The sequence below is a fragment of the Fukomys damarensis genome, unplaced genomic scaffold, assembly GCF_012274545.1.
Source record: "Fukomys damarensis isolate Sample0158 unplaced genomic scaffold, DMR_v1.0_HiC HiC_scaffold_33, whole genome shotgun sequence".
NCBI classification, from domain to species: Eukaryota; Metazoa; Chordata; class Mammalia; order Rodentia; family Bathyergidae; genus Fukomys; species Fukomys damarensis.
The window spans coordinates 7,386,028-7,400,325 of record NW_022900945.1 but is presented as its reverse complement, the minus strand read 5'-3'; the positions used below and the strand labels follow the sequence as shown (position 1 = coordinate 7,400,325).

At 39.3% G+C, this 14,298-nt stretch overlaps 1 protein-coding gene and 1 long non-coding RNA gene across 2 annotated transcripts in view; one reads left to right on the top strand and one right to left on the bottom strand.

Annotated features, from left to right (window-relative positions):
- Negr1 (neuronal growth regulator 1) overlaps window positions 1-14,298 on the top strand; it is a 761,458-nt gene that overhangs the window by 604,736 nt on the left and 142,424 nt on the right. The window lies entirely within an intron of this gene.
- LOC117284002 lies at window positions 763-6,885 on the bottom strand. The gene is made up of 3 exons (XR_004515059.1): window positions 6,437-6,885; window positions 5,034-5,234; window positions 763-846 (listed from the first exon to the last, which is right to left on the bottom strand). It is a non-coding gene; the product is annotated as an uncharacterized LOC117284002 (long non-coding RNA).

Below are 14,298 nucleotides of genomic sequence, written 5' to 3'. Positions count from 1 at the left end.
ATGTAATGCAATGGGGATTTCTCTACAGAGACACAAATTAGCTATTCACCCAGTGTGCACTTAAATAAAATCTGAATAAATCAAGAAAGACTTGCTATGTGGAAATGTTATTTCACCTCTGCTATAGGCAGACATTTATAGTAGCTTAAATTTTTCTAAATTTTACACTTGAAAAAAGAAGAAAGAAAAGAAAAGCAGATCTTGCTATCAACAGTTTTAAGTCAAAGAAGCAACTTTTCTTCCCTAGATCTCAAATGTGGCTTGCAATAGTTATAAACTCTTCAGTTCCTTTCTTTGATTTTTAAAAGCAACCCCATTAGTGCACGTGTAGAAATGCCTGATTGGCGAGGCAGTTCATAATACTTGTCAAAGAATCTTTCAGGTCACCACTAAGTCCGCTTAGTAGGAAACACATGTTTTCTGCAATACTTCATAAGACAGGCTGTGACAACGTATATTCCTGAAACTGACAAGACACTAGTATGTCCTCTAAGAGCTCATGGCCAGCACTATGGGGAAGTTTCTGTTTTCTCAAAAAAAAAAAAATTCTAACTTCTTGGGAACACTCTAGGATCTAACAATGTGATTGCAAAAATGTAGAAAAGAGCTATAATCAAAGTGAGCAGTATTAACTGAGTAAGCATATCTTTAGTAAGACTCACGAAAGGTAGGGGCATACATCAAGTCTGCAGGCTTGGCTCAGCTGGAAAGGGATGGATTGAAAGGGCTTATTTCTCTCCAGTTAGTACATACCTGTTGGAGATCCTATTTGACAGTGTTTTTACACCCATTTTGCTTCACAATGCAAAACCACCTGTACTTCCCCGACATTCCTGCCAGTAGCACCTGAAAGAGCAAAGCGATCATAGGCTGGTCCATAGCACGATCCTGAGAACCTCCCTTCTGTTCCTTTCTTTCACTTCTTAGAGACACATTCCTCAGATTTTTCTTCCACTTGTTTTTGTTCGCATTATATTTTTAGGAAGAAAAACAAACACAAACGACTCATGTTTTATGAGGAAGAGCCATTCATCTGTTACTTCTTTTGCTTTCTGGATCGTTCTGTCTTGTTTTTCCTTCTGTCTTCAACTCCAGGCCTTTAAAATTATCACCAAAAGGTAGAAAGATGCTTCTCTAACCAGGAGTACAGATTTGAAGCGAAACCTAACAACTTCTGAATAGGCAAGCTCAAAATTGCTTTTGAAGGCTTCATCACTGAAAATGTAATCAAACTTAGTGACTCACAATTGATTTAAGTTGCATCCTAAAGGCCAACCTTCGGCCAGGGCAATGTTCGTGCTCACATTGCCTCCGCCCGCAGTTGAATTACTCAGGCAATTCTGTGCGTTTTCAGCTGCAGCCCTGGAGTGCAGATGGCCAATTTGGGATGCAACTTGGTTTTACTTGAAATTTGCAGGAAGATTTTCTCACGTGTTCTTGGGGAAAAGAGGGCTTACTTTTCAAAAATATTCTCTTGCTCACAGAATTGGCTGCCCAAAGGACATTTTGTTTGCCTTTTTTTTTTATGTTTGATTTGAGAAAACGTTACTCTCTCCCCAAGAATCTCTTTTGACTTCTCAAAGATGCATTCTAATCCTTCAATATGTATACAAAATTTAGGGGAAATTAAATTACACAAGGAAAACATAGAGCGATAATATATGCTATTAGAAGCAAAAGTCAGAAATAGACTATACTAGAGACAAAAAAAATTTATTGTGATTGAAGCAAAAGAATGTTGTATAGGTCACTGTAGAGTTGTATGCACTGACAATACCTCCCTCCGTCTCCAAAATATCTGATGAGATTGACACAAAGAAGCATTACAGATACTCTGTGAGGGCATAAAAGGCATTTATTATGTATTTCTTAATTAGATTTTAATCTTTATACTGTGTGTTAATTATATATTATCTACCTTCCTCACAAAACTTCTTTCATTTTCACATAAATCATACCATTTTTGTGTATTTATTTACCTACTTACAAGACAGATTCAGTTTTATACCTTGGGAAAACATCTTCATAGTTCAGGCTTTCTAAACAATCAGTATTATATATTCAGTAGTCCATTGGTAAATATTCAACTGAAATAAAGAATGTGTATAACAACACTTTAAATAATAATAGCATATTCAATTGTCTTCATTGTGAATTCCATGTAGCCGGTTGCTTCTCTCACATATTTTCAACAATTTTGGCCAAAAGCATGTACCTCTACCCGTGGTTGGAGTTCAGGCTCGGTGTGATAAATGGAGTGGTTTTCCAGCCATGAGCGCCATTCTAACAATACAAGTTTTTATTTTTATTTATGATAACAAATAAAATGAAAGTAACATAGGTGATGGCTTTGCTGTTTGAGAATAGGTATGAAATATTCCAGGAAAATATCCTCAAATTTTTGTGTTATCCCCAATGTAAAGGCTGTAGGCTTCACACTTTTGGGTTTAGTCTCCATTAACATTTTCTCCATCATTTTTTTTTTCCTCGTACCGGGGCTTGAACTTGAGACCTTGCAATTGCAAGGCAGGGAGTAGAACCACTGAGTTTAATCCCTGGCCCTTCTCCACCAATTTTTAAGTCTAGATAACCAACAAAATAATAAGTCAACCCCTACTTTGGAATATTTGCCACCTTTTGTGCTACAAATACAATCACTATGGATGATGTCAGGCTAGCAAGGTGATGTTACTGAATTTGGAGGTGAGAGGAGATGAGCTGTATGGTACCACTCTGTGTTTGAAGTGTCATCTGCAAATATTTTCTCCTCTCCTGTACATATCAGTAACCTGAATATCAAAAATAGCAGTAAAATAGCCTGGAAATGACTTTTGAGTACTTATTACATTTGGTTGTAATATACTTTAATTATAACTTAAGTTGTATTCTAATTACTTAATCATAGCTTTGTTGAGATATAATTTCCTTTTCCCAGGCACTATATTTCATGAAAACCTCACAGAATTCCCAAAAATTTTATAAGCAGTTATCAGGAGCCGGTATGGTAGCTAAAGAGGAAAATATGATTCTTCTGCATATAAACCAAGTGACTCTCTCAAAATTACCAAATTTCACCTTTAAATTGCCCACATGCAAAATGGTGTTAGTAATTCTGACTTAACATGGGGTTAGGAGAATTAAATGAGATGAAGAGTACTTGGCACATGGCAAGGATGTATATATCAGAGGCCTCTCTTTCCCATCTTACAAAACTTCCGTTCCCCACCCCTCTAATTCTTTTGTTTTGAGCTACAAATGATGTAATCCGGCATCTTCAGATCCATACAATGTTCTCCGATAGATAGAACTGAACTTTTATTGTCTCCGTGATAAATGCATTCGTGCAGAAGTATTTTCACACCCATGCTGGTTTAAATTTGTGGCAACAGAAAAATTCTTTCTTACATTGTTGATGCTATCACTGCCCTCCCTTCCCACCCCAACATTATTTCTATAGTCCTAAATTATGAGGCCACAGGGGATGCTTATCTTGTCATGTTTTAATCCTATGAAGCCAGAGGGAAAAATATAGTATCTAGTCATAAAATTATTTCAAGACCTTGTACTAACACCACAGTAGGATCCAAATTCATTGTTGTCTCTCCTCTAACTTGACCAGAGTCAGAAGTGGAGGAAGAATTATTCTAAGCTTCTATGAAATAGGTTGAATCAGGCCAGGGATTTAGCTCAGTGGTCCTGCCATCTGCCTTGCAAGAGCAAGGACCCGAGTTCAATCCCCAGTATGTATATATATATGAATAATATAGGTAGAATCATATTAACTTCACTATTCTTATTTTTCTTTTCATTCTTCTTACTTGTTTAAAGGATACATACTTCTAAGCTGCATACCTTTGGGCAAAAGATTAACTAGTAACTTGATAATTTAAATATATAGATATATATTAGACAAGGTCTTGCCATGTAGCTCAGGCTGGTATGATCTCACTATGTAGCCCTGACTGGCCTCAAGCCCACAGCAATCCTCATGCCTCAGCCTCCTCCAGAGTGGTGGGATTGTAAGTGCGTGCCACCACACCCAGCTGAAAGCTATGATTTTTTTTTAAATCATTGAATTTATTGACCTAAGTTTCTAATCCCATGTTATTTTGGAACACAGAAGTTGGCTCATCTTTCAAAGACTGCTAATTTGGAGTTGACTTTGTAAAAGTGGTGAATAAAAACACACACACTGGACATATTTACAGGCTACCGTGTGACACTTTGGTGCATACATATTTGTACAATGTTTAAATCAGTAAACCTAACTGTCTCCTCAAATACATTTCTTTATAACGAAAACATTCCAACTCATTTAATTTTTTAAAAGAACATACTGCATTTTCATTTAGAGTGATAAACTGGTAGCACATCTGAATTTCTCATTCCTATCTGCTTGTCACTGCATCCACTGATCAAACTTTCCCCATTCCTCTGGGTCCCTTACTAACTCCTGCCTGTTGTTAACCACCATTCTATTTTCAACTTCTATGGAATCAACTTTTCTAGATTCTACATCTTGTGGGATTTCACAAGCACTTGAATTTCTAGGCTGTGTTTATTTCACTGAACATAATGTTCTCCAGCTCTATCCATGTTATTGCAAATGACATGATTTCATTTTTTATGGCCAACTAATATTTCCTCATGTGTAGGTGCCCCATTTTCTTTACCCATTCAGCAGTCGCTAGATGCTTAGATATTGTTTTCACTTCTTGGCTCTTGTGAAGAGTGGTCCAGTACATATATGACAGCAGTTGCCTCTTCAACACACTGATTTCATCTCCAGTAGGCTGATGAGATTGCTGATCATATGGTAGTTTCTTCTCTTTCTGTCTTTCTCTCTTTTCTCTTATTTTGGGAAGGAAGAGGGGGTAGGAACCAAAGCCAGAGCCCCCAGTTGTCAGGCACATCTTGGGCCAGCATTCCATCACTGAGCTACTCCATACTACCACTCAGGGTGTCTGTAATACCTCCCGCCCTCCAGCAGTGGACCGGGGCTCCCTCTTCTCCCTGTCCCCCTCATGACTTACCTCTTGTCACTTTTCTAGGAGCCATTCTTACTAGAGCGAGATGATCTCTCTTTGTGGTTCTGATCTGCATTTCCCTGATGGCTAGGAAGGTCAGGGCATTCTTCTCATACATCTGCAGGTCATCTGCATGTCTCATCTTGTGGGACTTACTTGTTGCTACTGAATGTTTGAAGACATAGTATCTTATAGCGCTGAACAGTGCTGCAGTAAAGAAGAAATATATAATGTGAATATTAACCACTTAGAATTATAGTTTCCAAATATTTTCTCCCCTTCTGTAGGTTGTCTCTTCACTCTGTTGTTTCCTTTGCTAAGCAGAAGCTTTTTAGTTTGATGTAAATACCATTTGTCTATTTTTCATTTTGTTTACTGTGCTTCTGGGGTCTTGTTTTAAACATCTTGCTCATGGTAGGGTCAGCCACATTTCTTCTGTTTTCCTTGAAAGCCTGGTTGGAGACCTAAGCAATTAGCAGATAGTGTCAGTTCTTAGAGGCAAGAGAACAACAAACTGGAGTGAATGATAGGATGTCCAAGTAGCTGGAATATGGAGGTGTTCTTACTGAAGATAAAATGGACCGAGAGACAAGCAATGCTAGTGTGTGAAGAGCTTGGCAAGGAAATGATGCCTCCCCTAACATGTTATACAAATGGCATTAGCCAAAACTATATATTGACAGCTTCTAAACTATGAGTGATTATAAAGAATTTCTGCAATCTTATAATACTGTTGTTCTCGTGGTACCTGGGAAATAACCCCAGTTGCCCAGATGGAGACTAGGTTCTCCCTCAATTCCTGAGCCATGGTTCACTCTCCCCACATACACATATTTGTTTATCACCTCTTTCTGTTTCTAAAAACTCACATGTATCAATTCTATGTAAAGGAAGAGCAATTATTTCACCCTGTTGATCTATTATGCTGATAAAATAGTAAGATAATTAGTACTGAACTGTTTAATGAGATATTTAACCTTTTACTAATATGTGCTCCCTTCACCTTTTTTCAGTACACTGTTAATCTATTCCCTAATTCACACTATAATTGTTTGTGTCTATTTCTTTGAAATTATGCAGGGTGTTGCAACAAGCTCTCCAAAGACATTTACAAGCAAGATCCTTTATCTCTGAGTAATGTAACCAAGTTAAATACTTTTTCTCTTGAATGGTTACATAGAGAACACCAATGTATAGATTTTAAATGTCTGAACTTCTGATTACTGAATTTCTGAATTAGTATGACATGATTACAGCTGATGAATAAGTATTTATTAGGGTGTCTAAGCGAATTGCCCATATATAGTTTAACTTTTATTTAGTTTATTCTGTCTACTGAATTCTCTGGCATAGTGTGTATTGTTAGCTGTCTCAAACCAAAGAAAAGTTCAATTCTCTAAAGAACTTACCTTTATTTGTTTGTTGTGCTTCTTATTTTGTATTAGTTTTTGCTTCCAATAGTCTGTAGGACTATTCCCAGCCAGGTGTCTTAAAGTCGATGATGACTAGAGCCAGATAAGAGAGCTGAGGTTTTTGGCACAGACGCGGCTGCTCTGATAATGCAATTACCTGTGTGCACACTCGCTACTTCCTTGCAGGCTTGCAAAATGAAAAGTATTCGGAGAGAAGTGTGCCAGCTCTCATTCTGTACGGCTGGTGTGAGATCAGCTTTTGTATCTAGTTTCAGTCAGGGCACGAAGGAAAGCAGACTAGAATGTGGCACTCTCTCTAGATACAGATCATCACGGCCTCGGGAGCTCAAAGGGAGGCATCACGATGGGGAAAAACAGCTCCAAGGAAACACTGCTGATGGTGACTCAGACTCATTATCTTCAAATATACAGACAACATTATTATCCTTTGTGATTTAACAATAGTTGCATTCAACACGAGACAGACCCCGCTTTTAGCAGCTTTGAGAAGTATGGCTATGTTGTTGCCATTGTTGTTATTCATAATAGAGGGTGTAGCGAAGTGACAGAGGAGGGTGGTTTCAAATGAGAAATGTAACTGATTACCATATAGATGGATAAGGGCAAAAACCTGGAACCTAATACAATGTTTGGAAAAGATTTAATAGTATGTGTGTGTGTGTGCATGTATACCTAGATTTAAAGTCACCCCGGTTCATTTTAGTTCCTCATGACCACTGTCACGTGTACGTGATGGCCACCTACACCTTCCAGCAGTCCAGCGGTGCACAGTCATCTGCATATGCTGCTGACTTTCAGTCCATAAGGGTTTTGTTGCTTCCTCGCTGTTGCTGGCATCATTTTGAAGGTTGTAGCCACGCCTTGTGCTTCTTCCTAAGTGATCTTAGTAAGTGATAAAATTCGAACATTGATCTTGTATGAAATGACTTTAGAAATCTCAAAAACAATAGCATGTGCATAAATGCAGACTGGACTATTCGCATTCTTCATCACTAAAGCAAAGTGTTGGAGGCCCTCCATCAGAAGGGTAAGGATGTCCCAAGAACAAGTTAATCGCTTTGTATTCATTAATATTAAAAAGCTGGAAAACTTGAAAAGAAGTGGCAAAGTTAAAATTCTGTGAATCACATTTTTAGATAACTTGTCCAAAGCATCTGTGTTTGTTAGGATTAGAAATAGTTGTGAATGGCAGGACTTAAAATAACAATGACTTAAACACGATAAAGTTTATTTCTCTCCCACATGGAAGCCTGTGATGGACAGCTCAGGGCTGGAATAGCGTCACTGAATCAAGGATCAGGTCTCGTGATTTTGTTCCACTTAGGAGCATCCGTTCCAAGGTCATAGAAGGCCATTCCAACTGAAAGCATCACAGCCATATTTCATGCTGTGAGGGGAAGGAAAGAGGGAAGGTGAAGCTTTTCATCTCTCCTTTAGTAAATACTTTGCAAGATTTGCACACTCCACTAGCACTTAGGTCCCATTGGTCACTGCCAATGTAGCTACGCAGAGTTGCAGGGAAAGAGGAAGACTTTGATCTTTGTTAGTGTTGTTGGCCAAAATGTGCAGGTATTTTCCTATAGGAAGAGGACATGATGAATATTGAAGACCAGCGGTAGCCTGTATGGTCTAGCGCTTTGTGACACAAATATCCAGGCAACGTTCTCTTCTTATATACAGCACATACTCATTCCCATGAGAGACAGAAGGCCTCAGTGTGCTCTGATGATGCTGGATGTAACTGAAGCCAAGATCTCTAGGGGGGTGCAGTTTTCTCTAGAGTAGCTGAATGTCACACCTGATGTGATGACCTGAGGCCTAAAAAAGGATATTTTTCTGTCACCTACAATCAAATCTACTGTGGTGGTCTATGAACCAGAAAACTACAATAGTGCTTTTATTCTGAGAAGGTATGAAAAGAAAACCCAGGGCGTCCACTGATCTGCAGCAGTGATCCGATCCTGCCGTTTGGAGGAGTCAGAGATCTGTTTGCCAGCGGTGTGGAATGACCTCTAGGCAGCTCCCTGGGACGGCCGAACATTCTGCACTCCGGGAAGAACTCCCAGTCTGTACTGCTCAGTGGCCGTGTCCTTACCTTCCCAGAGGTTGTTTCCTGGACACGGGATGCCACCAAAAACATCTGAAGAAAGTGCTGATGGTTACAGCGTGTGTAGCCCACTTTGTACTGGGACGGACTGAGGACCCATGACTTTAGCAACCGAACAATTGTAATTGAAGGCCTGGCTTGTGGTTTCTTTGCCGAAACAATTTGCTCAAAACCTCAGTAGACTTCCAGTCTAGCTAACTTCATTTGTTAAGAATCTTAGGAAAAGCTATTTTTGGCCGAACGTGTTGTGAATGCCCATTGTTCCAATCGTTTACTTACTATCTACTTTGTTCTACTTCAACTATGCAACTGCCACACAGAAGAGATCTGAAAAGAGAGACCTAGTGGGGAAGGCAATATGGTAGCCTCTCCCATCAGCTTGGGTACATTCCAGGAGCCCCAGGGAGTACCTGAAACTGTACACAGCACCAAACTCAGTATAATCTATTTTCTCCTATATGATCTGCACTGTTTCTACATAGTACTGGAGTTAATCTGTTCTTTGCACTACTATTCTTGCATTTGGGGGCCATTAGTAAATAAAATAAGGGCAACTTCAACACAAGCATAGCAATACTGGAACAGTCCATCTGGTGACCAAGGCAGGTACTATTTGACTAGCAGATGAGTGATATACATATATCACCTAGGTGTCCCAGACAAAGCAATGACTCAAATGCTGGGAGAAATGAGTCAATACCTGCTTTCATCATGCTGATCAGAAGGGCAGGCAATTCAAAACTTCCGAATTGCTTGTTTCTGTGTCTTTCCATTCCAGAAATACTTTTGTGCCGTGGCTGACTGTGAGTAACTAAAACCTCAGGAAATGGAACCACCGTGATTCTCTGCAAACAAGGTCTAACTGAAAAATAATCAGCCTTAAAGACTCGTGATCAAAAATGCCAGCCCAGTCACCTCCTACCGCCTTACCTGCCGTCACTGTTCTCTTGCCAAGGGCTACTCTTTCAGGCAGGTAATGAAGGATAGGCTGACTGGGGCTGGCATTTTTTGATCTCTAGACTTCAAGGCTGATTATTTTCCAGCTAGGTCTTATTTGGGGGGCAACAGGGCATGAATAAGGGGCAGAATACTATACCCTAAGTCTGATGGGGCCTCCGGCAAGCTCACAGACTTGCCCTACCAGATGCATTTGTCTCCTTTAACAAAACAGTGAGCCCTCTATGGCTATACTTCCATGTTTTACTTGGAAGACGAGAGCAATCTTTTTCAATGTCACAGAACATAAATTACCAGAGTTTTCATTAATCGAGATTGTACAGTAAAGACAGTTCCTCCCTTAGCAAAGGTACATTCTCTAATACTACACACAGTTTGTGACTCGAAAGCGGCGTAGCACAGGCAACATAGCCTTCTACTTCATTCTATTTTTCTCTCTTCCTTGAAAATTATCATATTGTAGATTTAGTCTCAGAAGAATTTTATATTAAATACTGAACACATGGTTTGTTTTCCAAAGATGTCCACATTCCATAATACCCTAAATGAATAGGGATCTGGAGATTACCAAAATTGAACTCACCCAAAGATAATGAAAATGATTCATGTATTTTGAGTTCAATGAGAAATCGTCCTCACTAAATCAGGCATTAGAGTGCACAGAACATATGTACATTCATTGATGTAGAATTACAGTAAGCTAAAAAAAATAAATTATTAAACTTTTCTAAGAGATTCCCAAGTTCCTTGGGCTGAGATAGAATATAAATTTCTTGTTATCTCCAATTCAAAAGATTATGCTCCATTTTATTGAAAACAGCAATAATAAATTCTTAAGACATCAAATCTGACCTTAAGAAACTGACCATCTATGAATTCTCAGTACCTATTGCATCCCTTATCTTCTTCCTCTCATTTTACATGTGAATAAATAATTCCAGAGAGAAGAGGTAATAAGTATTCACTGGCATAGTTAGTGGTACAACCTGCATAAGAACTCAGTTCTCCGAGCACTTTATTTTTTGCAACTGTGCTAAAAAAAGAACTACAGAAATCTGTGTCAATATCTGTGAAACGTCTGAGATTTTACCCTACTTATAAGCTAATGTTAGCTTGCCACAATTCAGAGATGCTGGCAGAAAACACAAGACTCTTGGGTCAGAAATAAAAGACTTCATTGCTCACAGCAAAAAGAGTAGGCAGAGAATCAACGTATTTGTATCAGGTTCCTGAGCCCTGACTCCCACAGGGGTAACTCAGATTTCCTCGATGGATGTCTCTACATGCATTAGTTCCTGTTTTCAGATGACACTGAGTTCAGGAATTCAGTGCTTTATAGTAGCTAGTAAGTAAGCCTGTTCTTTGTCTCAGAAAGAGCATCATCTCATGCCACAAGAAATGGTCCAAAAGAGAGCATTTACTTTTTGTCCTTTACTTGGGATTTTTATTCCAGGTATTCCCAACAAATATGTAACAACAAAACATACAGCAGTACTAGAGACCTACGAAGGAGTGTTCCTTGACAATCTGTATAGAGGGTGAGATAAAAACGGTGGATATGTATCCAGTACACGTCTCAAAATTTATTATGCATAGAAATCAACCAGAGACAGTGCTAAAATGTACCCTGATTCAGTGAAAATGGAGCAGAGGCTGTGATTCTCAATTTATTCACATTCTCCGGTGGAAGATGCTGTGAGTTCAAGCTTATAAGCAGTTAAAGAGCAGGGCTCTAGATGAAGTCTGAATAGGTTTCAGAAAGTCCCCATCTTCTAGCTCCGAGACTTCTGTTTCACAGACCCAGAGGGTCTTTGTAGTCTGCTTCCTAGAACTTAGCAAAATATGACAAAATGATGCTGTCTAAATATATATAACACCAGAATATGTATTCATAATAGACTCTAGAATACCTGTTTATAAATTTACAGTGGGGGATTGACTTGGATTATGATATTCATATTGGCATGGTCAGTTCCTAAAATGAAGCTGTAAATGCATCAAAGTCAGTCATCATTGTATTAATCCATCACAAGAAATCACTCTCTGAGGACAGAAGCTACTGGAACACTACAGTGTAGACAAATCTGCATAAGACACCAAATCATAATCGGAGGTTGCACGGTGACCATGGTGACATGGCAGTGAGACCAAAATAAGAGAAGATAAATAAACCAGATATGCAGTGCATTGGTCTAAAATCATTGTTGCTTCCTTTGTTTTACATTAAGTGGCTGTTTTGTTACTAGGAAAAGGTACAAGTGCTATCCACTGATGGCTGCTTTTCCTGGGAAGGGTACATACATGATAGTCATCTTTGGATCACCCAGCCCTGATTTTCTTCTGTGACTTAACTTTATTTATGCATGTGGTTTACCAAATTCTAAATCCTTGCTTCCCCTTCAGTGTGACATCAAACACATAATAAATCGTGGCCATAATAAACCTACCCACGCCATCCCTAAGCCGGGACAGTGTCACCGTGAGACTCTGATGTGGGAAGGGGAGCCCTTTGATACTTGGAGATTCTCAAAGTAAACAAAAAAAAATCCCTTATCTTTGTAAGAACTCTGCCCCTGGAGGCTTCCTAATCTAGGCTTCTTGGGAGCACATTCTTTCCAAGCCTATCAGTAACTGAAAATTGCTTTTAAGATGATATTAGCAAACCAATCTAAATAGTCACTCTTTATCAAGTGTTCATTGATTACTCCTCTTGGGATCCTTTTGACAATGTAAAAAACCAGAAGGCAAGGTGCTAGTTTATTCATTTCTGAGTGCCTATCACAATGATATGTGCAGTCAGGCATATTTATTAATGAGTATTGTTTCCATAGCAATAATTCCAACCTCCAGAAATTTTAATACGCTTACACATTTGCAAAACAAGCTTGAACACACAGATATATTTAAATGAACATATACTCGTACGTCTCCACTTTAGAGCCTTCAGACTTCATGCACATGCGGCCAGCCCCTCTCTGTGTTGGAAATCTATGCTTAAGCAAGCATTTGTGGTGGGGAAAAAACATGCTTGGCAATTGGTGATACCAGATGCTTGGCTTTTCTCATAGTGAGAAAAGAGTTACTGTGGGAGATACTGGCGCTGAGCACATTACCTTCTGTCCAGAACGCTGGAATTGCATATATGATGATCTGTACCCTCATTCCACACATTCAACGCAGAAGCCTGATGCATCAGTGGCATCAGCATGGTCTCAGGCCAAACAAAGCCCTGTATTTCCATTGTGCACGTGCCTCTTCCTTGGGAGCCATTGGAATTGCTCAGAATCCCAACAGCCCGCTTCCTGCCTTTGTGTATCCTGGCTGTGTGTTGCAAGCCTAATGGGCACTTCCGGTAACTGTGATTAAGAGTAAGGAATGAGGATCAGAGAGGTCAGCAATGCTTACAGATGGCTCGTTAGAGTTTTAGGCTTTAATGAATACCTTGCAGTGGGGCTAAATAGAGTGTAGGTAAAGCCAGAAGTCATCACCATTCGAACAGAAAAGACATCGGCTGATACCCAAAGTTAATTCGAAGACTTAGTGCTCTAGAGTGTGGCCAAAGCACAGTAGGAACTCACAGTGCAAAGGAACGTCGGCCTCCTCTGCCTCATTCTGGTCCTGGACTCTGCACTGCATAAAACTGGTCTCGAACATAGGCAAAGTGCATTAGTTTGTCCCCATTATATACCCTTGACTTTAGAACCTGTGTCCCACAAATACACTTCAAAGGTATTGTTTTGTGCTTAATGAGCTCACATTTCAATTTTTTAATTTTATTTGCATCGGTGCATATTCGTAGGACACAGTGATTACCTTCATCAGGGTGTGTTGGCACAAGTACATAACACATTTTGATTCTTCCTGCATCTCCTACCCCTTCGCCTTCTCTCCCTCCACCTCTTGGTCATCCTCCCTTTTGTAAAAGATCTATCTCCCTCTTTCCTATTATCTATCTTTTATGTAATCTTTATTTATATCCTGGCTATTATTGTTACTTGAACTTTGATTTTTGCAAAGTTGATTGACTAATCATACAAAAATCTAATATCTGTTTGTAATAAATGGTAAAATCCATGGCACCATCTAAGGCTATGATTACAAATCGATATGCTTGTGTTTCCGGGATTTATGAGAATAGTCCTGTATTGACTAGATAATGCGATGGCAACTTTTCCAAGCATATTTTGTGCAGCAATGATATGAATGGGGGGGTCCTTTATTTTAACTTTCAGATATTTTAAAATATTTATGAATAAGAAGGAAGTGATGATAAAATGCTATTCGTGGCAAAAAATGTGTCCTGATTTCTCTTATTAATTTTCAAAAGACGTATGAACTCAATGCATTAATCTATTATGTTTAGTACAAGGTCTAAAATATAAATTTCCCTTTACTTAACACACATCAATTTAAAATGGTGTTTAGCTAACATTCCTAGAATCTAAGATATGGCAGCTGGATAGGATGGCATATGGCTATAATTCCAATGCTCAGAGACTGAAGAAGCAGGATAGCTACAAGTTCAAGGCCAGCCATGGCTACAGAGTGTGTTCAAGTTCAGCCTGGACTGCATAGATTGACTTCACCTGAAAACAAAGCAGAACATAACAGAACAAAGAAGACAGACATTGCGGGACCGAGAGTATAGCTCAGGGTTGAATGCTTGCCTCACATGTGAAAGGCCTTGGGTTCAGTTTGCTACTCAGGAACAGTAAGAGAGAGAGAGAGAGAGAGAGAGAGAGAGAGAGAGAGAGAGGGGGGGGGAGGGGGGGGG